Source organism: Thamnophis sirtalis, unplaced genomic scaffold (genome assembly GCF_051295495.1).
Source record: "Thamnophis sirtalis isolate CommonGarterSnake01/CBP01778 unplaced genomic scaffold, rThaSir2_p1.2 scaffold_1, whole genome shotgun sequence".
NCBI classification, from domain to species: Eukaryota; Metazoa; Chordata; class Lepidosauria; order Squamata; family Natricidae; genus Thamnophis; species Thamnophis sirtalis.
Window position 1 is genome coordinate 163,012,358 of NW_028261381.1, and position 19,728 is coordinate 163,032,085.

Below are 19,728 nucleotides of genomic sequence, written 5' to 3' on the forward strand. Positions count from 1 at the left end.
TTGTATTGATGAATATTAAATGCTGGGGATGGAAGAAAAGTTATTGTCTTCAGATCCTGCATATGAAATTTTTGGGTGGGTGAATGGGAATCTGGGTGACTATTACAGAAACCAGGATGCTAGACCACAACACACACACACACACCACACCACACACCACACACCACTCCTTACTGAGTAGGGAGCAGGGGTGGGTGGCTGCCGGCATTACTGCCGGTTCGCTGCGTGCACGCATGCCACATATTGCTTGCGCACGCACAGTTGCCTATAAATTGTTCTGTGCATGCGCAGGACATTATAAAATGACTAAAAAAACAAGCCGGCAACAGCATGGGCAACCGGGAACCAGTCTGGGGACGTACCAAGCCTGCTGTCCGGTTCGGCGTCCCAGTCCAAATTTCCACTACCGGTTCACCTGAACCGATGCGAACTGGTAGCAACCCACCTTTGTGGGTCATCCACATCATGGTTGTCCAAAACTTCTTGAAGAAGCTTCTGGGATAAGAAGCGAAACGTCTCCAAAGAAAAACCAGAAAGTCCAATTGTCTCTTGAAAAAAAAGCACCTTTGGGGTCTCCTTACTGATTGTTTCCCATATCTTAAAATAGTCCATTAACCCACCCACCCAGCCATTGTGACTTTAAAAAGATTTTCTAGCACAATCTATATGAAGCCAGCCGGTTGTGTTTTATTCAATAACATTAGCAGAGATTCTCTTTGGTGAAGCTCTGGTTGGGGGGGGGGGAAGAGGGGGGGCTGAAAGGGTTTTGAACAAGGCATGGGTGGAGTGTTGTTTCTTCCGTTCTATTTTCATTCTATAAATTGGGGATCCCGCACGATTGGTCTGGGGAAAAAGAAAGGGCATGGCCCACCAAACACTCCCCAGTCTCTCTCTCCTTCCTGGCAGTCCCGTCTGCATGAAGGCTTCACACTGGGAAAACAGCCACATTTCCTGAGCGGAAAATCAATTCAGGAAGTGGCTGGCTGGAGTTTCCCTTCTCAGGCGGCTCTCGGCCCATCTGTAATCATCAAGACAGCTGGGAAGCAGATATTTCCTGGGGAGCGATCGCCATCTCCCTCCAGAGGCAGCCTTGGGAGTGGTGGAGTCAGGCGTCTGCCACAGCAGCTTTCCCTAAGCTGGCTCCTTCCAGATGTGCTAAGGAATTTGTGAGTTGGGACCTCAATGCAACCCTCCCTGACCAGGTTGGGGAATCCACAGCAGAACTGCACGATTCACGTGGAATCCACACATACCGCATGCTTCTGGAGACCGTTTTAAAACAAGATGCTTCAGGCTGGGTGTGTCCCTTATTAATCTGAATGAGGCGGTGATCCTGTTTTGTAGTCACAATTGCTACAGGTAGTCCTCAATTTATGACCCTAAGCGATCCCCAAATTTTCTTTTTTTTTTTTTTTAAATTTAAAGTTTTTATTAAGCAAACATCAAAAATGTTGGATATAGTATTTTGGCATAGTCAGTTCCATTGAGTTTTTTTGACCTTACAACAATAACAATTTATATCCATTACATAGGTATGTGTAATCAGTCAAATTACCTACCCATTAATCCCTTTCATTGTATAGTTACTATCACTACATATACATATCCAATTCCTACCTTTCCTACAATATTAATACCATATTTTCTAATTCTGAGCCCCAAATTTTCATTGCTAAGCGAGACAGTTGTTAAGTGAGTTTTGCCCTCTTCTACCACGTTTCTTGCTATAGTTGTCAAATGAATCTGGCTTCCTCATTGACGTGACTTGCCAGAAGGCCGCAAAAGGTGATCACATGACCTCAGGACAGTGAACAATCATAAATACGTACCAGTTGCCAAGCATCTGAATTTTGATCACATGACCACAGGTGAAATTATTGTGTGAAAAACAGTCGTCCGTCTCTCTTTTCAGCCCCACCATAATTTGAAGAGTCAATAAACCAGGGGTTCTCAACCTTCCCAATGCCGTGACCCTGACGCAGAAGCGCAACACAACAGCCATGAAGTGACCATACTCATGAGCAGCCATCCGGCAAACCCCCTTTCCTGCCGGGCACAGCGCCATTCACTGACCTAGGGGTATCACTAAGCCGCGTGAGTGCCTGTTTGCCGCCGCCTGGCTCCCGCTGCTTGGCACCTTCAAAATGGCAGTGAATGGCGCTCTGCATGGCTGAAGGAGGGGTTGCGTGAGCGGCTGTCCCGCTCTCGCTCATGCAGCTGCCAGACTCACGATGCCCTGGCTCAGTTCTCTCTGCAGAGCCAGGGCACCTCTGCAGCCGCTGCCGCCACATGGCTTTTTCTGCGGCTTCCAAACCAAGTCTTCCGGCAGTGGCTACTCTGGGTGTACGCTCTGGGCCAGCTGCCGGCAGAGCGTACAACCATAGAGCGTACGCCCAGAGTGGCCGCTGCTGGAAGACTCGGTTTGGAAGCCGCAGAAAAAGCCATGCGGCGGCAGCGGCTGCAGAGGTGCCCTGGCTCTGCGGAGAGAGCTGGGCCAGGGCATCGTGAGGCTGGCAGCCCCGTGCAGAGCACCATTCACTGCCATTTTGAAGGCGCCAAGCCACAGGAGCCGGGCAGCGGCGAACAGGCACTCACACGGCTTGCCGATACCCCTAGGTCAGTGAATGGCACTGTGCCCGACTGGAAAGGGGGTTTGTCGGGTGGCTGCTCATGAGTGTGGTTGCTTCATAGCTGCTGTGTTGCGCTGCTGCAACAGCGCAACACAGCCATTCGACCATGAGGCTGTACCCGGCTCTTTGGGAGCCCTCTCGGAAGAGAGCAGCCACCTGGCAACCCCCCTCTTCAACTGGGCACAGAGCCACTCACCAATTTGCGGTATTCCAAAGGCGCTAAGCAACACAATTACCTTTGCCTCCCCCCTGGTTCCCGCGGCTTGGCACCTTTGGGATACCGCTAGGTTGGTGAGCAGCACTCTGCCTGGTTGGAGGTGGGGTGTTGTCCAGGGGGCTTATTTGCGGGGAAGGGCTTATAGTTTTGCCCACCAGAAAAATGTGGCATGGCCTTATTATCAGGACGTCATAATTTTGGGAAAACACGGTATTAACATTTCACTTAGATCCAGGATGGTGAACCTGTGGCATGCGTGGTGGCACGCAGAGCCCTCTCTGTGGGCATGCACACCATTTCCAGCTGTTCTTCCGGGTTCCCTTGCACACATGCACACCAGCCAGCTGCTCTCTTCCAGCTTCCGGCGCTCCAGTGTACAGGCATGCGCACACATACGTGCTCCAGTTTCAGCACTTGATATCGAAAAGGTTAACCATCACTGATACAGTCCCGTTATCATAGCTTTCTGGTATTATACCTAACAAAAATATTTCTGGCTTTAAATCTATATGCTGCTTTATCATCTGTGTTATGGCTGTCAGTAGAAGCAGCTAAACCATTGTGCCATTCTTTTGAGTAGCTAGCCAAAGCTGTACATGGACATGCTACATTCCTCTTCCTGTTGCTTGTATGCAGCCCTGGGGAGTCTGTGGCTAGAGTTTTAAAAAAATCAAGATGGCAGTCGGATTTGATGTTGATGTTGTTATTGTTGTTGATTTTATTTATATGCCGCCCTTTCCCCCCGAAGGGGACTCAGGGCGGCTCACAACTCAACCAGGGAAGGGGGGGATGCAGACAAAATTAAAAACGACACAAAACAATACATGGTTTAAAACACACAGCAGTCATACCATTCGAGACGGGGGCAACGGTTCTTTAGCCCCAGGCCTGTCGGAACAGCCAGGTTTTAACGGCTTTGTGGAAGGCCTGGAGGGTGGTGAGGGTTCGAATCTCCACGGGGAGTTCGTTCCAGAGGGTCGGAGCAGCCACAGAGAAGGCCCTCCTCCGGGTAGTCGCCAATCGACACTGGCCGGCTGATGGAATTCGGAGGAGGCCTAATCTGTGGGATCTAATCGGTCGAGTGGAGGTAATCGGTCGAGTGGAGGGATTTGATCGGATGGTTGTGGCCACCATCTTAATTTTGTTGACACCTTCCCCATAGTCCCTTCTCCCAGTAGTTCTGCAGATGCTGTGCTCCCATTGAGCTTCCTGGATGCCTAAGATCTATAGCAGTGTTAATTTCAGGCCCTGACTGCATTCACCCAATGGGTGGGTGCCTTGTGGGCACAGTGCATTGGGTGATTACAGCCCTCCCGCACCAATCTACTTCCCATCTTGAAACACTCTTCCTCCAGGCAAATAGTAACCAAATGGCCCTTTCCTTCTCCTTGACTTTCAACCCATTTGACTACCCAGATCTTGTTTCCTGCTTGAGCAGGGGGTTGGACTAGATGACCTCCAGTTCTGTTACTCTGTTATTCTGATGAGAGTTTGAAAAATCCCTCAGAGAGGAATCCAAATTCAAAGCAAAGTCAGGGTTGACAGAGGGACAGAAGCCAAAATGTATAGAGTAGGACACAACCTGCATGTTGAAAAGGGAAAGGTTCCCCTCATACATATCTGTTAGTCATTCCCGACTCTAGGGGGCGGTGCTCATCTCTGTTTCAAAGCCGAAGAGCCAGCGCTGTCCAAAGACGTTTCCGTGGTCATGACTAAACACTGAAGGCACATGTAACGCTGCTACCTTCCCACCAAAGGTGGTCCCTATTTTTCTACTTGCATTTTTTGTGCTTTTGAACTGCTAGGTTGGCAGAAGCTGGGACAAGTAACGGGAGCTCACTCCGTTATGTGGTGCTAGGGATTCGAACCGCCAACCTGCCAATGTTTCTGATCAACAAGCTCAGCGTCTTAGCCACTGAGCCACCGCATCCCACCTGCATGTTACCAGTACATAAACCATCTGTTTGAGAAGGCCTGATCCTGCCTAATTTTTTCTCCTGGTTTTCTGTCTTTCCTTTAGTAGCTCCAATTGCCTTCAGGAGAAGGTACCAGATACTGAGTATCTCCATCTGTATCCTGGTTTGAATTGGTTGCTTCCAGCTCTCCAGAAGTTTATGCCCCTTGAAAATTCTGATTCCGAAGAGGTCTCCTCCCCACCACTCCTCCTCTGGAAGAGGTGTTCAGTTTAGGTTGTTGCTGAGTGATGTGTCTCACAAAACTTTCAAGGATTTTAGTCTTTTCTTCTCAAGGTGAAGAGGAAGGAAATCTCCAAAAAGCAGCTTTATTTAGAATGTAAATATAAGACTAGCCCTTTTCTTTATCCTTTGATCATAAAGAAATAAAAACAAGGTTGGTTGTCTTTCTAACATTCCTATAACAATGGAGCAAACTATCCATAAAATACTTAAGGGCATACAAGAGAAAATAGCTTCCCCAAATGCATGCACACAGAGTTGAGAACAGTTGGAGCAACTCCTGTGCAGGTCTTGCAAAAGGCATGACTGTTTTAACAAATTATTAAAAGAGCCATAGTTTTTGTGAGGATTCCCTTGTAGTGTAGAGCAGTGTTTCCTAACCTTGGCCATTTTAAGATGAATGGATTTCATCTCCCAAAATTCTGTAACCAGCATGCTGGGAGTTGAAGTCCACCCGTCTCAAAATTGTCAAGATTGAGAAACACTGGTGTAAAATCATTTATTCTGGATGCTTTGCACTTTTACATTATTATTATTATTATTATACAATTGTATCACAGCGGCCAGTTGTTTCGCCAGATTTGGCATTGGTTACTGGTCGGGCCCCACCCAGGGGCCTAGGATATTGTAACGTATTTTCGTAATATGCGTGCAAGCAGTGCGGCTTTTTGCATTTGACTGATAGTGATTTTGTCAATTTTTAACTGTTTTAAATGTAATTCCAGTGCTTTTGGAATAGCACCCAGTGTGCCAATTACCACTGGAATTACCACTGCTGGTTTGTGCCATAGTCGTTGAATTTCGATTTTTAAGTCCTGGTATTTTGCAATTTTTTCATGTTCCTTCTCGGCGACCCTGCTATCACCTGGTATTGCGATGTCTATGATTGTGACCTTACTTTTCTCAACCAGTGTGATGTCTGGTGTATTATGCGCCAGTACTTTGTCCGTTTGTATGCGAAAATCCCACAAGATCTTGTCCATCTGATTTTCGGTGACTTTTTCAGGCTGATGTTCCCACCAGTTTGTTGCTGTTTTAATATTATAATTTTTGCACAAATTCCAATGGATCATTTGTGCTACTGAATTGTGCCGCAATTTATAATCAGTCTGTGTGATTTTTTTACAGCAGCTGAGTATGTGATCAACAGTTTCATCAGCTTCTTTGCAAAGTCTGCATTTGGTATCATCAGAGGATTTTTCGATTTTGGCCTTAATGGCATTTGTGCGAATAGCTTGTTCTTGCGCAACCAGGATTAGTGACTCTGTTTCTTTCTTTAATGTACCTGCTGTTAACCATAACCAAGTTTTTTCACTGTCCACTTTATCTTTTATTTTTTCCAGAAATTGACCATGCAATGCTTTGTTCTGCCAACTCTCCATTCTTGATTTTATCACATCTTTTCTGTATTCTTATTTCGTCTGTTGGACCTTCAATAGATTTTTGTTCTTTACTTCGATTAATAGATATTCTTGACTTTCTTTTAAATAATTAGCCAGTGCATGTTTTTCTTCTTCAACTGTTTGCTTCACTTGTAATTATCCTCTGCCACCTGATTTTCGGGGCAGGTATAATCTATCAGTATTCACCACGTGGATGTAAACTGTAGTGCATTGTCATTAGTTTCCTGGTTTTTCGATCCAAAATGTCAAAATCAGCTTGTGTCCAGTTAACTATACCAGCTGTGTATCTTATAACTGGTATTGCCCAGGTATTTATGGCCTTGATTGCATTTCCACCATTCAATGTAGATTTCAAAAATTTCGTAACTCTATTGGTGTACTCTCGCCTGACAATAGTTTTTACTTCTCCATGATTGATGTTATCCAACTGCAGAATGCCTAAGTATTTGTAGCTTCATTTTCGTTGCATTTAATTAGTTGGCCATTGGGCATTTCAATTCCCTCACATGCAGTGATTTTGCCCCTTTTTATGGATACAGTGGCACATTTTTCCATGCCAAACTGCATTGAAATATCGGTGCTGAATACTCGGACTGTGTTTGTCAATGATTGGATTTCTATTTCTGACTTTCCATAGAGTTTCAAATCATCCATATATAGTAAATGCGAATTTTTTTCAGGTTCTTTGGCTGTTTGGTAGCCTAATTTCATTTTTTTTTAGATTACTGATAGTGGGATCATTGCGATGATGAAGAGAAGAGGTGAAAGTGAATCACCCTGGAAAATTTCTCGCTTGATATTAACCATTCCGTAGATCTCATTCCCTACTGCCAACTCAGTTCTCCATTGTTTTATCGCCTTTTCAGTAAAGGATGTAATATTTTTGCTAATGCCAGTTGTTTCTAAGTATTTTATGATCCAACTATGTGGCAGTGAGTCAAATGCCTTTTTGTAATCAATCCAGACCATATTCAAGTTCATTTTTCTGTTCTTACAATTTTCTAATATCATTTTATCAATTAGGAGCTGATCTTTTGTGCCCCTGCTCCTTCTTTTGTTGCCTTTTTGCTCTACTGGCAAGATGTTGTTTGTTTCCAAATAATCCATCATGTTATCTGCAATAATGCCTGTGAGTAATTTGAAGGTTGTTGGCAAGCATGTTATTGGTCTGTAGTTTTCAGGTGTTGTTCCTTTAGTTGCATCTTTCTGAATCAAGTATGTTTTTCCAGTTGTCAACCATTCATCAATTTGGCCCTTTTGTAAAATTTCATTCAGTTGCCTGGCCAACATTGCATGTAAACTGGTCAGATATTTGAGCCAGAAACCATGTAATTGGTCCTTTCCAGGTGATGTCCAATTCTTTACCTTTTTAACTCGATTTTTGACCATCTCAGTTGTTATTTCTAATACTTGCATTTGTTTGTTGCCAATGCTTTTCTCAAAGTCATGTATCCACTTTGCTTCCTTATTGTAGTCCTTTGCATTTTCCCACAATTCTTTCCAGAATTCAACTGTGGCCTGCTTTTCTGGTTTTTCACTTTTGGTGTCACCATTCACATTAAGACTTTGATAAAAATGCCATTGGTCTGATCGAAATTGCTGATATTGGATGATTCGTGCCTCATATCTTTCAATTTTTCTAGCTGTTGCTGTTATCCACTGTTTTACAATCTCTATAGCTTCATTGATGTTTCTTGTATCCAATCTATATCTTCTGATTAACCGATCTATGGTTTTGTTGTTTTTAAGCCGTTGCTCATGCATGTTCTTTAAGTTACTAGCATCTGCCCTTAATTTTTTGACTTTTTGTTCTAATCGGATTTTCCACTTTGGCTTTGATGATTTTTCTGTTGTGTGACTAGGTACTTTGATTTTAATGCCTAGTTCATTAGTGACTATTACAGCTGCGCTGTACATTAACTGGTTCGTTTCCAAGATGGATCCCGATTCAATTGTTGAAAACACTGCATTAACCATTTTCATGATAGGGGCCAAAATTTTCTTAGGCACAGTTTTTAGTGATGGTAAACGTTGCCTTTCCTCATTAAGCAGAAAATGTTCCATGATCTTATCCTTCAATTCTTTTTGTTTTTGAGTTAGTTCATCAGTTGGTTCAGTGATAACTGGTTCTAGTGGTGGTGGTGTTATTTCCTCCCCGAGAACTTCTTCTGGGAGTTCTACTATAATGTCTTTAGTTGTGTCTTGAATATCAGTTATTTCCGCTTGTGATATTGTTTTTTTGGTTTTGCAATTTGCCTGAATTTCCTGAAGTTCAACTTCACTAAACACTTTATTCCGTATAATAAATCGCCTTTGATCTGCTAGTCGTTGTTCACTAACATTTGAATTGATATTGTTGTTTCCATAATTCATACATTCGCTTTAAATAACCTCTTTTTTCTGGCTCTGAGTTGTAGTAACAGGCCATTATGGCACGGTTTTCATCTGCACTATATTTTTGTCGTTTTGTTGGCTGATCCACTTGTAGCCCACTTGTCAATGGATGTCCAGGGACCTCAACATCCACCGCGGCCCTTGTTAACCTGCGCGATAACCGATACGGTATAACATTTTTATTTGTTTCTTTCACCATATTATATGGGTTGGCGGGTCTTTTTTATGGGACCAAATGCCAACCTGACCCCAACCCTCCTCCTTTCTCATCCGGGCTTGGGACCGGCAGCGGCGGAGTTGTTGTTGTTGTTGTTGTTATTATACAATTGTATCACAGCGGCCAGTTGTTTCGCCGGATTTGGCATTGGTTACTAGTCGGGCCTCACCCAGGGGCCTAGGACGTCATAACGTATTTTCGTAATATGCGTGCAGATCCAAGCAGTGCGGCTTTTTGCATTTGACTGATGGTGATTTTGTCAATTTTTAACTGTTTTAAATGTAATTCCAGTGCTTTTGGTATAGCACCCAGTGTGCCAATTACCACTGGAATTACCACTGCTGGTTTGTGCCATAGTCGTTGAATTTCGATTTTTAAGTCCTGGTATTTTGAGATTTTTTCATGTTCCTTCTCGGCAACTCGGTTGTTGTTGTTGTTGTTGTTGTTGTTGTTGTTGTTGTTATTATTATTATTATTATTATTATTATTATTATTATTATCATCATCATCATCTCGATATAAGCAGGCAAGAAAAGCAAAGGGTTTTTTCCCTATCCATATCCAGAGGTGGTATTCAGCAGGTTCTGACCAGTTCTGGAGAACTGGTAGCGGAAATTTTGAATAGTTTGGAGAACTGGTAAATACTGCCTCTGACTGGCCCTGCCGCCCATCTATTCTCTGCCTCCCGAGTCCCAGCTGATCGGGAGGGAATGGAGATTTTACAGTATCCTTCCCCTGCCACGCCCACCAAGCCACACCCACCAAGTCATGCCACGCCTACCAAGCCATGCCCACAGAACCGGTAGTAAAAAATGTTGCATCCCACCACTCCCCATATCCTTCTATTCCTCTTTCCTGCATTTTTTTCCCTTTATCAAAAGCCCATCGCACACCAACATTTGACAGTGAGACTCAGACTTATTCTGAAGTGAACATTTAATGTTTTGATTAAGCAAGACTGGCTCTATCCTAGTTTATGGCTTGATGGAGTTGGCTTTCTCTCCAGCTAGATCATGACATGAGGACATGGAAACTGGCTCTATCTTCCGTTCTTGGTGGAGTTTGTGTCATTTCCACTTTCCCTGAAATAGTTTACATAATACCCGAGGGAACCAACATATCTTAAGGGCGCCTGTCCGGTCCCCTTGTCTCTTTTGAATTTATTGGTATTATTTTATATTGTTTTAATCAAAGAAAATAAACAAATGAGAATCTGTCGTATTGCAAAACTTCCATATTTATTTCCGAGAATGGTCTTTAGTACAAGTACTAAAAATGGAACTGGCTAAGGTCTTAATAATTAAAAGGGATCTACAAACAACAAAACAAGAGAGGAAACTAGATAACTTTCCTAGTGGCGCCTTAGCCGCTGAGCCACCGCGTCCCAAATTATTGGGTAATACTCCTGCTAGAGTCTTTCATCCCATTCAATGAAGGAACAAGGAGAGCAAGAAGGGGTTCCTGGAAGCATTGCAGCAGCTTTCGTGAAAGCCGGTGTGCTTTGACTTGGGGCATTTGAAACCCCTCTGAAATGGAAGACCAAGCAGACATTTCCCGCTTCCCATCACTGCAAACTCTGGGGAGGAAACAGAGACTTCTGAAGTATTATTTATAGTGGCTCGGATAGGATATTTGCCATAAGTGAGCCACTTCTCAATTTTTGTCTGGGAGTGCGTGAGCATGTGCCTCGTTAAATACATCCTGGTTTTTGTTCCCTTCCATTCCATTATTTTTATCTCGGGACATCACAGGGTGAGCCAGATATCGCTACGATTTATGAGTCACTGGAAAGGAAAAAGGTGGAGGTGCCAAGCAGACCCACCACCTCCATTTCAGCATGTCACAACCCAAGCCACGTACGTATACACGGAGATGACAGAAGTTCAAACAAACAGGAAAGGCTCATCGTGGCTCGATGAATAACAAATGAAGGATTTCCAGCATCACATAAAGCTCTGCCAGGACACAACTAAGAAAGCGCGGTGTGTGTGTTTGTGTTTGTGTGTGTGTGTGTGTGTGTGTGTTTCCACCATGGCAAAGTAATTAATTTACTCAACTGATGCCTCCGCCATTGATTGGTTTCACAATCTTTGGTCCCAAACAATGCAAAAGGAAATATGATGGGGAGAGAGTCTGATGAGAACGTTCCCTCTTTCATGGTTTTACGAACATAACAAGAATCCTGGAGGTTCAGCCAACAATTGACCAGTTTGCTTTCTTTAGCAGCTGTCAGCTGCTAAAGACAAACAAGGAGGAACGTCAAGTGTATGATTATGTCAGAGGTGGAAAAACACAAGGGCTGCTTTCTTTTTTTCTGTCAGACTACCCATATTATGAACCCAATGGTGGTGTCATCCAGCAAAGGAGAATGGTGGAGAAATTCAGCACAGTTAAAAGAAAAGGTTAAAAACCAATGCAATCCTAGGTTGCATTAACAGTGGGATAGAATCAAGAGCATGTGAAGTACTAGTGACGCTTTATAAAGCCTTAGTAAGACCACACTTAGAGTACAGTATCCAGTTTTGGTCACCGTAACATAAAAAAGATGCTGAGATTCTGTAAAGAGTGCAGAGAAGAGCAACAAAGATGATTAGGCAGCTGGAGGCTAAAATATATGAAGAGCAGTTGCAGGAATTGGGTATGTCTACTTTAAGGAAATTATTCATTTCATTTTTTAATTTTAATATTTTAATTACTAGGGGTGACATCATATCAGTATTCCAACATCTGAGTGGCTGCCACAAAGAAGAGGGAGTCAAGTTACTGTACTTCCCAAAGCACCAGAAAGCAAGACAAGAAACAGTAGATGGAAATTAATCAAGGAGAGAAGCAACCTAGAACTAAGGGACAAATTTCCTAACAATGAGAACAATTAACCAGTGGAACGGTTTGCCTTGAGAAATTGTGGGTGCTCCATCACTGGAGGCTTTTAAGAAGAGACTGTACAGCTGCTTGTCTGGAATGGTATAGGTTCTTCTGCTTGAACAGGGATTGGACTAGAAGACCTCCAAGGCCCCTTCCAACTCCATTATTCTGTTATGCTGATAATATCTTTAACCTGTGGAGTGAAACTTGCAGTAAATGTAGTGGTGGCCACCCAAACAGGAAGATGGAGAGAAATTCGTAAAGATGACTTAAGACCACCCATGATGTGTGGCCACTTCAAGGAATGGATGATTGGGTGGCTGGTAGTGGTCTGGTTTTCATTATTGCAGTGGTTCCCAAACTTGGCAACTTTAAGACTTGTGGACTTCAACTCCCAGAATTCTCCAGCCAGCAGAGTTGAAGTCCACAAGTCTTAAAGTTGCCAAGTTTGGGAACCACTGCATTATTGCATGGCTACTGCCAGTGGAGGGGGTGAAATTTTCTCCCTCTTGTCTGCGCAGCCTCCAGTTTGAGTTGACTGAGATGGCAGGAGTGGAAAGTTGTCTGCGATCCAATGTGGAATTAAGGAGGAATTTCTTGACAGCGAGAGCCATTAATCAATGGAACAGCTTGCTTCCTGGAGCTGTGCGTGACTGGAGGTTTTCAAGAGAAGATTGGAAAACAATTTGTACAGGATGGTATAAGGACCTACCTTGGGTGGGGAGTTGGACTAAAACAGGTGTCACCAACATTTCGGACCTCAGGGACTACTAAATTCATAGTTTTAAATCCCACGGACCACTAATATGAATTAGTGACAGGATGCGGTCCTTCAGGCACTTAGCTTAGCCACCTGTCAGCAGAGAGACACGTCCAGGGTCAACCCTAGCTTTGCTGTCCATTGCAGCTAGGAATCTCAAATACGGCCAAGAATGAATGTTTGTTTTGTAGCCAGCCTGGGCGCTAGATCACCCTCTGCAAACTCCGTTCTCTCAAGGAACCCAGCCAAAGTTTCACGCGCCGCTCGCTGAAGCACCTGGACTCCCAGGGAGGGAAGGGCTGGAACTATTAAACAGGTAGCCAAGCTAAGTGCCTGAAGGACCCCATCCCATCAGCGAATGGGATTAATTGCTTCGGTGGGCCATATCTGGCTCAGGGACCATAGTTTGAGGATCCCTGATTTAGTACAATATAAAAAATGCAAAGAAATGTTCTGAGGACCACCAAAATTTTCTCGTGGACCAATAGTGGTCCACAGACCACCAGTTGGTGATCGCTGGACTAGAAGACCTCCAGGGTTCCTTCCAGCCCTATGACTCTATGATTCTAACAAGGCTACTGGTAACGACACACATTAATGAACTTGTGGGGAAAAGGGGGGGAAACTGTACAAAGGTATTATATGTGGTGTTTTATGGGAGCAGAAGTGCCTGGTTGGGTCAGGAAAATATCACCCAAACATAACCACAATGCAAATGTATCTTATACATTATTATGTCAGGCACTGGCAATTTTTCAAAAGCAACCTTAATTTATGTCACATGTGCATCAGTGAAACACTAAACCAAAAGAATTTTGATACCAAAATATAAATGTTTGCACATTGTTTGCATGGTGGGGTGGGGAACTATAAATGAGCCTAGGGGCAAGGAATCAATTGCACTTCAGTGATGTGTCTGCAGTATTTTTCCCATTAAAATTGGATTTCAGAAAGATTGTGCACATAACAAAAAAGTGAGATCATGCACCAATAAGATGAACCAGGGATATGTGATTTTCTGTTGCTGAAGCACCTAGAAACAGAAACTCTATTTTAATTAGTTTTATAATATAATATAAAATACAAAAGAAAATAGGAAAAATAGGGAAGGGAGAACGAAAGGGAGAAGTGTAGGGAAAAGGGGGAAAATAAAAGGCATTGACTTCCGACTCCATTTGGTACAGTAAAAAAAGATAATATCAAACCTCAATTTTTTACTTTTACATAATGGTATAAAGTAGCCATTTCTATAACCACAAACCTATCTAATCTGCCAAACCCAAAATCAAAGTTTCATTTTTTTTTTCATCTCAAGCACAAAGTCCAGAAGCGGTTTCCAAGTAGAAACAAAAGTAATTGTGTTTTATTTTTTCTTTCATCACAACAGTCAATTTTGCCATCTCTGCTAACTCCATCAGCTTTTGCAGCCATTCATCCATTGTGGGAAACAGAACGCTGAACTTTCTTGCTTCTGCCTCTGCCCTGCACTTCTCCTAGGTTTCCCAGTATTGAGTCTTTGTTCAGACATGATGGCCTTAGAAAAGGAGGCATCAATCATTCTGAATTGCACCTTTCCTTCTAGGAGAAACCGGTCAAAGCTTCATTCTTTATCTGGTAGTCACACCAGATTTCTGCCAAAAGCGAGAACAATGAAGGTCATCAACTCTTTTCCTGTCTGACTACTCAGAATGAACATTACTAAGGAGCCTGACCTTACAGTTCTCCAAAACCTGGCAGGAGAGGAAAACCTTATAAGTAGAATTCTCTATGGGGAGGGAAGAAGACGCCAATAATTTGCAAGGACTCGCGTAGCAAGCACGTCATTTGGACTATTATTATTTTTTATGTCTGTGGTTTATTAAATGTCCCTTAAAATATTCCCTCTCCTCAACTAAGGGGGAGATTTAAGGTAGATAATAGGTCATTTGGAATTGAGCAGCAGAATGCAGAAGCTGAAGTTGAACTATCCAGTACAAATGATCACCATGTTAATTGCTAAAATGAAATTTGAAACAGAAAAAGGACGAGTGAAAGGCTGTATGATAAACTGGGCTAAGAACTTTGGGCACAGTGTATCGATGGAGCAGTGGGCAAATGATGTTGAGTTTCTAGGAAGAGTCTCAACATTGTTTGCCCACCGTTCCATCTAGAGTGCAGCGTTCCATCTAGAGTGTTGTTTAGGGGAAGCAGTGGAGAGATCCACATTCAAGTCCGGCCCTAGATTCAGGGCTCCATAGATGGCTTTGGGCCAATCACACTCCCTCAGCCCAATCTCTCTTAGAAGGTTGTTGTTACGGAGAAAAACATGACATAATTGCAATATTGACCATCTTGATCATTTCCAAAATGGAAGTGGGGGGGAAATGCAGTAACTAAATAATGGATCACCAATTCAATCTAGTGTCAATGGGTTGGTTGAATGAGCTCCTGAGGGCTCATTTTGAGGTTTTTATGGGTGTCAGTACCATTGATCACACAATAATATCCTCAAAGCCAACACAGTTCTAGGCTGCATAAACAGAGGGATAGAATCAAGATCACGTGAAGTGTTAATACTACTTTATAATGCCTTGGTAAGGCCACACTTGGAATACTGCATTCAGTTTTGGTCTCCACCATGTAAAAAAAAGAAGCTGAGACTCTAGAAAGAGTGCAGAGAAGAGCAACGAAGACGATTAGGGGACTGGAGGCTAAAACATATGAAGAACGGTTGCAGGAACTGGCTATGTCTAGTTTAATGAAAAGAAGGACTAGGGGAGACATGATAGCAGTGTTCCAATATCTCAGGGGTTGCCACAAAGAAGAGGGAGTCAAACTATTCTCCAAAGCACCTGAGGGTAGAACAAGAAGCAATGGGTGGAAACTAATCAAGGAGAGAAGCAACTTAGAACTAAGGAGAAATTTCCTGACAATTAGAACAATTAATCAGTGGAACAACTCACCTCCAGAAGTTGTGAATGCTCCAACACTGAAAGTTTTTAATAAGAGATTGGACAACCATTTGTCTAAAATGGTATAGTTTCCTGCCTAAGCAGTGGGTTGGACTAGAAGTCTTCCAAGATCCCTTCCAACTCTGTTGTTCTGTTCTATTCTATTCTGTTCTATTCTGTACTGTTCTATTCCATTCTATATATCTGATTCAAAGGATTTAAATCAGTGGTGGAATTCATAATGTCTTACTATCGGTTCTGTGGGTGTGGTGGGCATGGCATGGCTTTGTGGGCATGGCGTGGCGGGGGTGGCAGTGGAAGGTTACTGCAAAATCCCCATTCCCTCCAGATCAGCTGGGACTCAGGAGGCAGAGAATAGATGGGGATGGGGCCAGTCAGAGGTGGTATTACCGGTTCTTCGAACTACTCAAAATTTCCGCTACCGGTTCTCCAGAACTAGCCAGAAGTTGCTGAATACCACCTCTGATTTAAATTTACATTATGTTATAACTTTAAAGTGTGTTTTGGTAAAATGATGTTGCTTTATGATTCTAGGGAAATTGTTTAAAAGTATTTCAAATTTATGTTGGAAATGTGGATAACATCAAGGGTCATTTTATTATGTCTGGTGGACTTGTAAAAAGATAGAAATTTCTGGGTTCAAAAGCATATAATGATACAAAAAATTTCAAAGATCTACTTTCAACTGAAACCAGAACATTTTTTATTGTTGCTGGGATTAAGGGAAAGTCAACTACAAAAGATCCAGGAAGGTTTACATATAGTTACTGCTGTGAGGCTATTTTATGTGCAAAAATAGAAAGACTCTGAAATACCCACATAGGATGATTGGTTGGTGAAGATGACAGAACTAGCAGACATGACAAAATTAAGTTGTTTAATAAGAGAACGACAGCAGTTACATTTATCAGTGACTGGAAATCATTGATGGATTTTTACTGAAAAGGGAGAAAAATGAATTTGTGATTTATGGATTTGGAGATTAAAAAGAATAAACTAGGGAAACAAGAAAATTATGATGTAGCCTTAGAGAGAGATAAAATATAACTGTACTTATAACTATTGCACTGTGAAAAAAAATTGATGCAATTTTTGTTCTATTTCTATTTCCTTTTTCTATTTTCTCTCTTGTACACTACTTTTCCACTTTTTCTTTTATAGTATTGGTGTTATTTCTAGCTAAAAATTACATCAGTAAAATTATTATATTTTTAAAAACTCGTTTTTTTCTATTTAGTTTTGTCACTGCAAAAATTTTAAAGATTTTATTTTAATAAGTGTATGACGAGAAAGAGATCAGGAAAAATATCTAAAAAGCAAAAAAAAAATGCAAGATAAGTAAAACAGAATTCAGTTGTGACAAAGCACCTGCCTTCTTGCAGATTTTGACACACTAAGCAAAGCACAAGAAAGCAGGCAGAGATGCTTAAAGCAGGGGTCTCCAACCTTGGCAACTTTAAGCCTGGTGGACTTCAACTCCCAGAATTCCCCAGCCAGCTTGCTGGGAGTTGAAGTCCACCAGGCTTAAAGTTGCCCAGGTTGGAGACCCCTGTGCTACAGAAAGCTCAGCTTCACCTTGCAATGTTTGCTGACTGCTCATCTTTCTTCTTTCTTCAATCCCAGCTTTTCTCCTCCCAACCTCCATCGTTTTCTATCTAGTTTTTAATTGTCTTTAAATTATGTTGATGCCTTAGCTCAGTTTTTCTCATTTCTAGTATGATTTGATTGATTACGGTATTTAGCATCCTATGACTATCACTAAGTGTTGTATCTTATGATTCTTGATGAATGCATTTTTTTATGAACACTGAGAGTATATGCACCAGACAAATTCCTTGTGTCTCTAAACACACTTGGCCAATAAATTATTCTATTCTATTCTATTCTATTCTATTCTATACTGTTCTGTTCTGTTCTGTTCTGTTCTATTCTATTCTAAATGGCCCTATTCCACCGGAAGCGTTTTAAGAAATGTGAAAAGATGAATATTTGGCTCTAAAAAGCCATTTATACCAGCTTGGCAGTTGGTCCTGCTGCCAAGAACTTAATTGCTTATTTAAGACCAGGAAAGGCTCCACAATGATTCAATTCCTGTGTTAATTAAAAGTAATTCAACTTGGTGGTCACCAATTTTGGCTTCACTGTTTATATTTATGGATAAATATGCCTGTATGCCTATTTACTTGTAATGATAATTCCCATCTTTACAAAAGGGAATCCAACAAATTACAGACTCATCGGTTTGCTTAATTAACTGCAAACTACTCTACTGTACTCTACTCCACTCCATTCTATTCTATTCTATTTGTGTATACTTCAACTCCCAGAATTCCCCAGCCAGTCATGTGGACTGGAGAATACTGGGAATTGAAGTCCACCCTTCAAGTTGCTTGAAGGCTGAGAAATAGTGGATTAGCCTTCTGTTTTCATTGTTTACACCTCCCAGAGCCATATGCACAAGATGGGTGGCTGTATAAATTCAGGAAATAAATTCAACCCAATAAATAAATCACCTTTTGACAGACGAATGCTCTAGTTGTGTTCCCAGAACATCCTAAGCTTTGTTTTAATTATCCATGGTTTATTCAACAACTAACCCAAACTAGGTGCATATAATGCATTAACTATAAATCATGTTTGACCAACTACAATGATGAATGAGGTCAAATCAATGAGTGGAGGTCGTATTAAAGCCAAGGAAACCACATTATAGCTGAACAGCAATGCCCTAAGACAACCACATTGTGGTTATAATGACAATCAGTGCTTGAGGTCATCATAGAATTGCCATTGTGTCAGCACCACCTGACGTCTGATGTGAGTACGTAAGTTGCAAGCCCACACATTGCAGCCATGATTTCCCCGCCCCCTCCCTCACCTGCTCCAGGCTGAGCTATGGCCCTTCCCAAGAGTCAAGACAGATCTGCTAGTGATTCTCAGACAAGATCATTTTTTTTGCAATTCAAAAAAATCTGGAGATGCAGAATTCAAGAAAAACAGGCTGCAGGTGGAGAGTCTATTGGGGATTCAGGAGTTATAATTGCTGGACTTTGGTGGCGTGTCTCTCTGAAAAAGGAAAACTCAAGTTCAATTCCTGATCAGTTCGTGCATGCATTCATGTAGCAAAAACAAAGCCAACATCCTTTTCAATTTGTTCTTCTATACTTTTCCCCCTTCCTTATTTAGCTAATCACCGTGGTATTTCCGATGATTCCCCCACCAGGTTTGAAGGGACTCTGCTTAGCTTCAGCGAGGCATTGTCATTTCACATTCCTTCATCCTCAGCTTAACCCCTTCCTGTTCCACTAGCTTGTTCTGTTCTGTGCTTTCAGGCTCACGCTAAAAGAATAAAAGAACAACACTCTACAGCTCAAACTTTAGGAAAAATTATTTCCAAAACCCTAACTCCAACTTTAAGGGATGTGTTGGCTCTGTGGCTAAGACCCTGAGCTTGTTGATCAGAAGGTCGGCAATTCAGCAGTTTGAATCCCTAGTGCTGTAATGGAATGAGCTCCCATTACTTGTCCCAGCTTCTGCCAACCTAGCAGTTCGTAAGCACGTAAAAAATGCAAGTAGAAAAATAGGAACCATCTTTGGTGGGAAGGTAACAGCGTTCCATGTGCCTCTGGCATTTGGTCATGCCGGCCACATGATCACAGAGAAATCTTCAGACAGCGCTGGCTCTTCGGAATTGAAATGGAGATGAGCACCACCCCCTAGAGTCGGGAACAACTAGTACATATGTGCACAGGGAACCTTTACCTTTACCCCCAACTTTTCAATTTTGACTCTGGAAAGAGTGAAGAAAAGGTGATTAGGGGGCTGGAGGCTAAAATATATGAAGAACAGTAGCAGGAATTGGGTTTGTCCAGTTGTGAAAAAAATATATTGGGGTTTTGCAGTTTTGTGGTGTTGCTGTTGTGCCCCACGCAGACCCTTAAACACTATAAGGATTGTGGCCTGAGTTGGGTTCATTATCGGCACCCGTTGCCTATCGCAAATATAAAGGGAAAATTTGTAATCAGCATGAGTATATTAATTAATGGAGACTAAAACATATGAAGAACGGTTCCAGGAACTGGGTATGTCTAGTTTA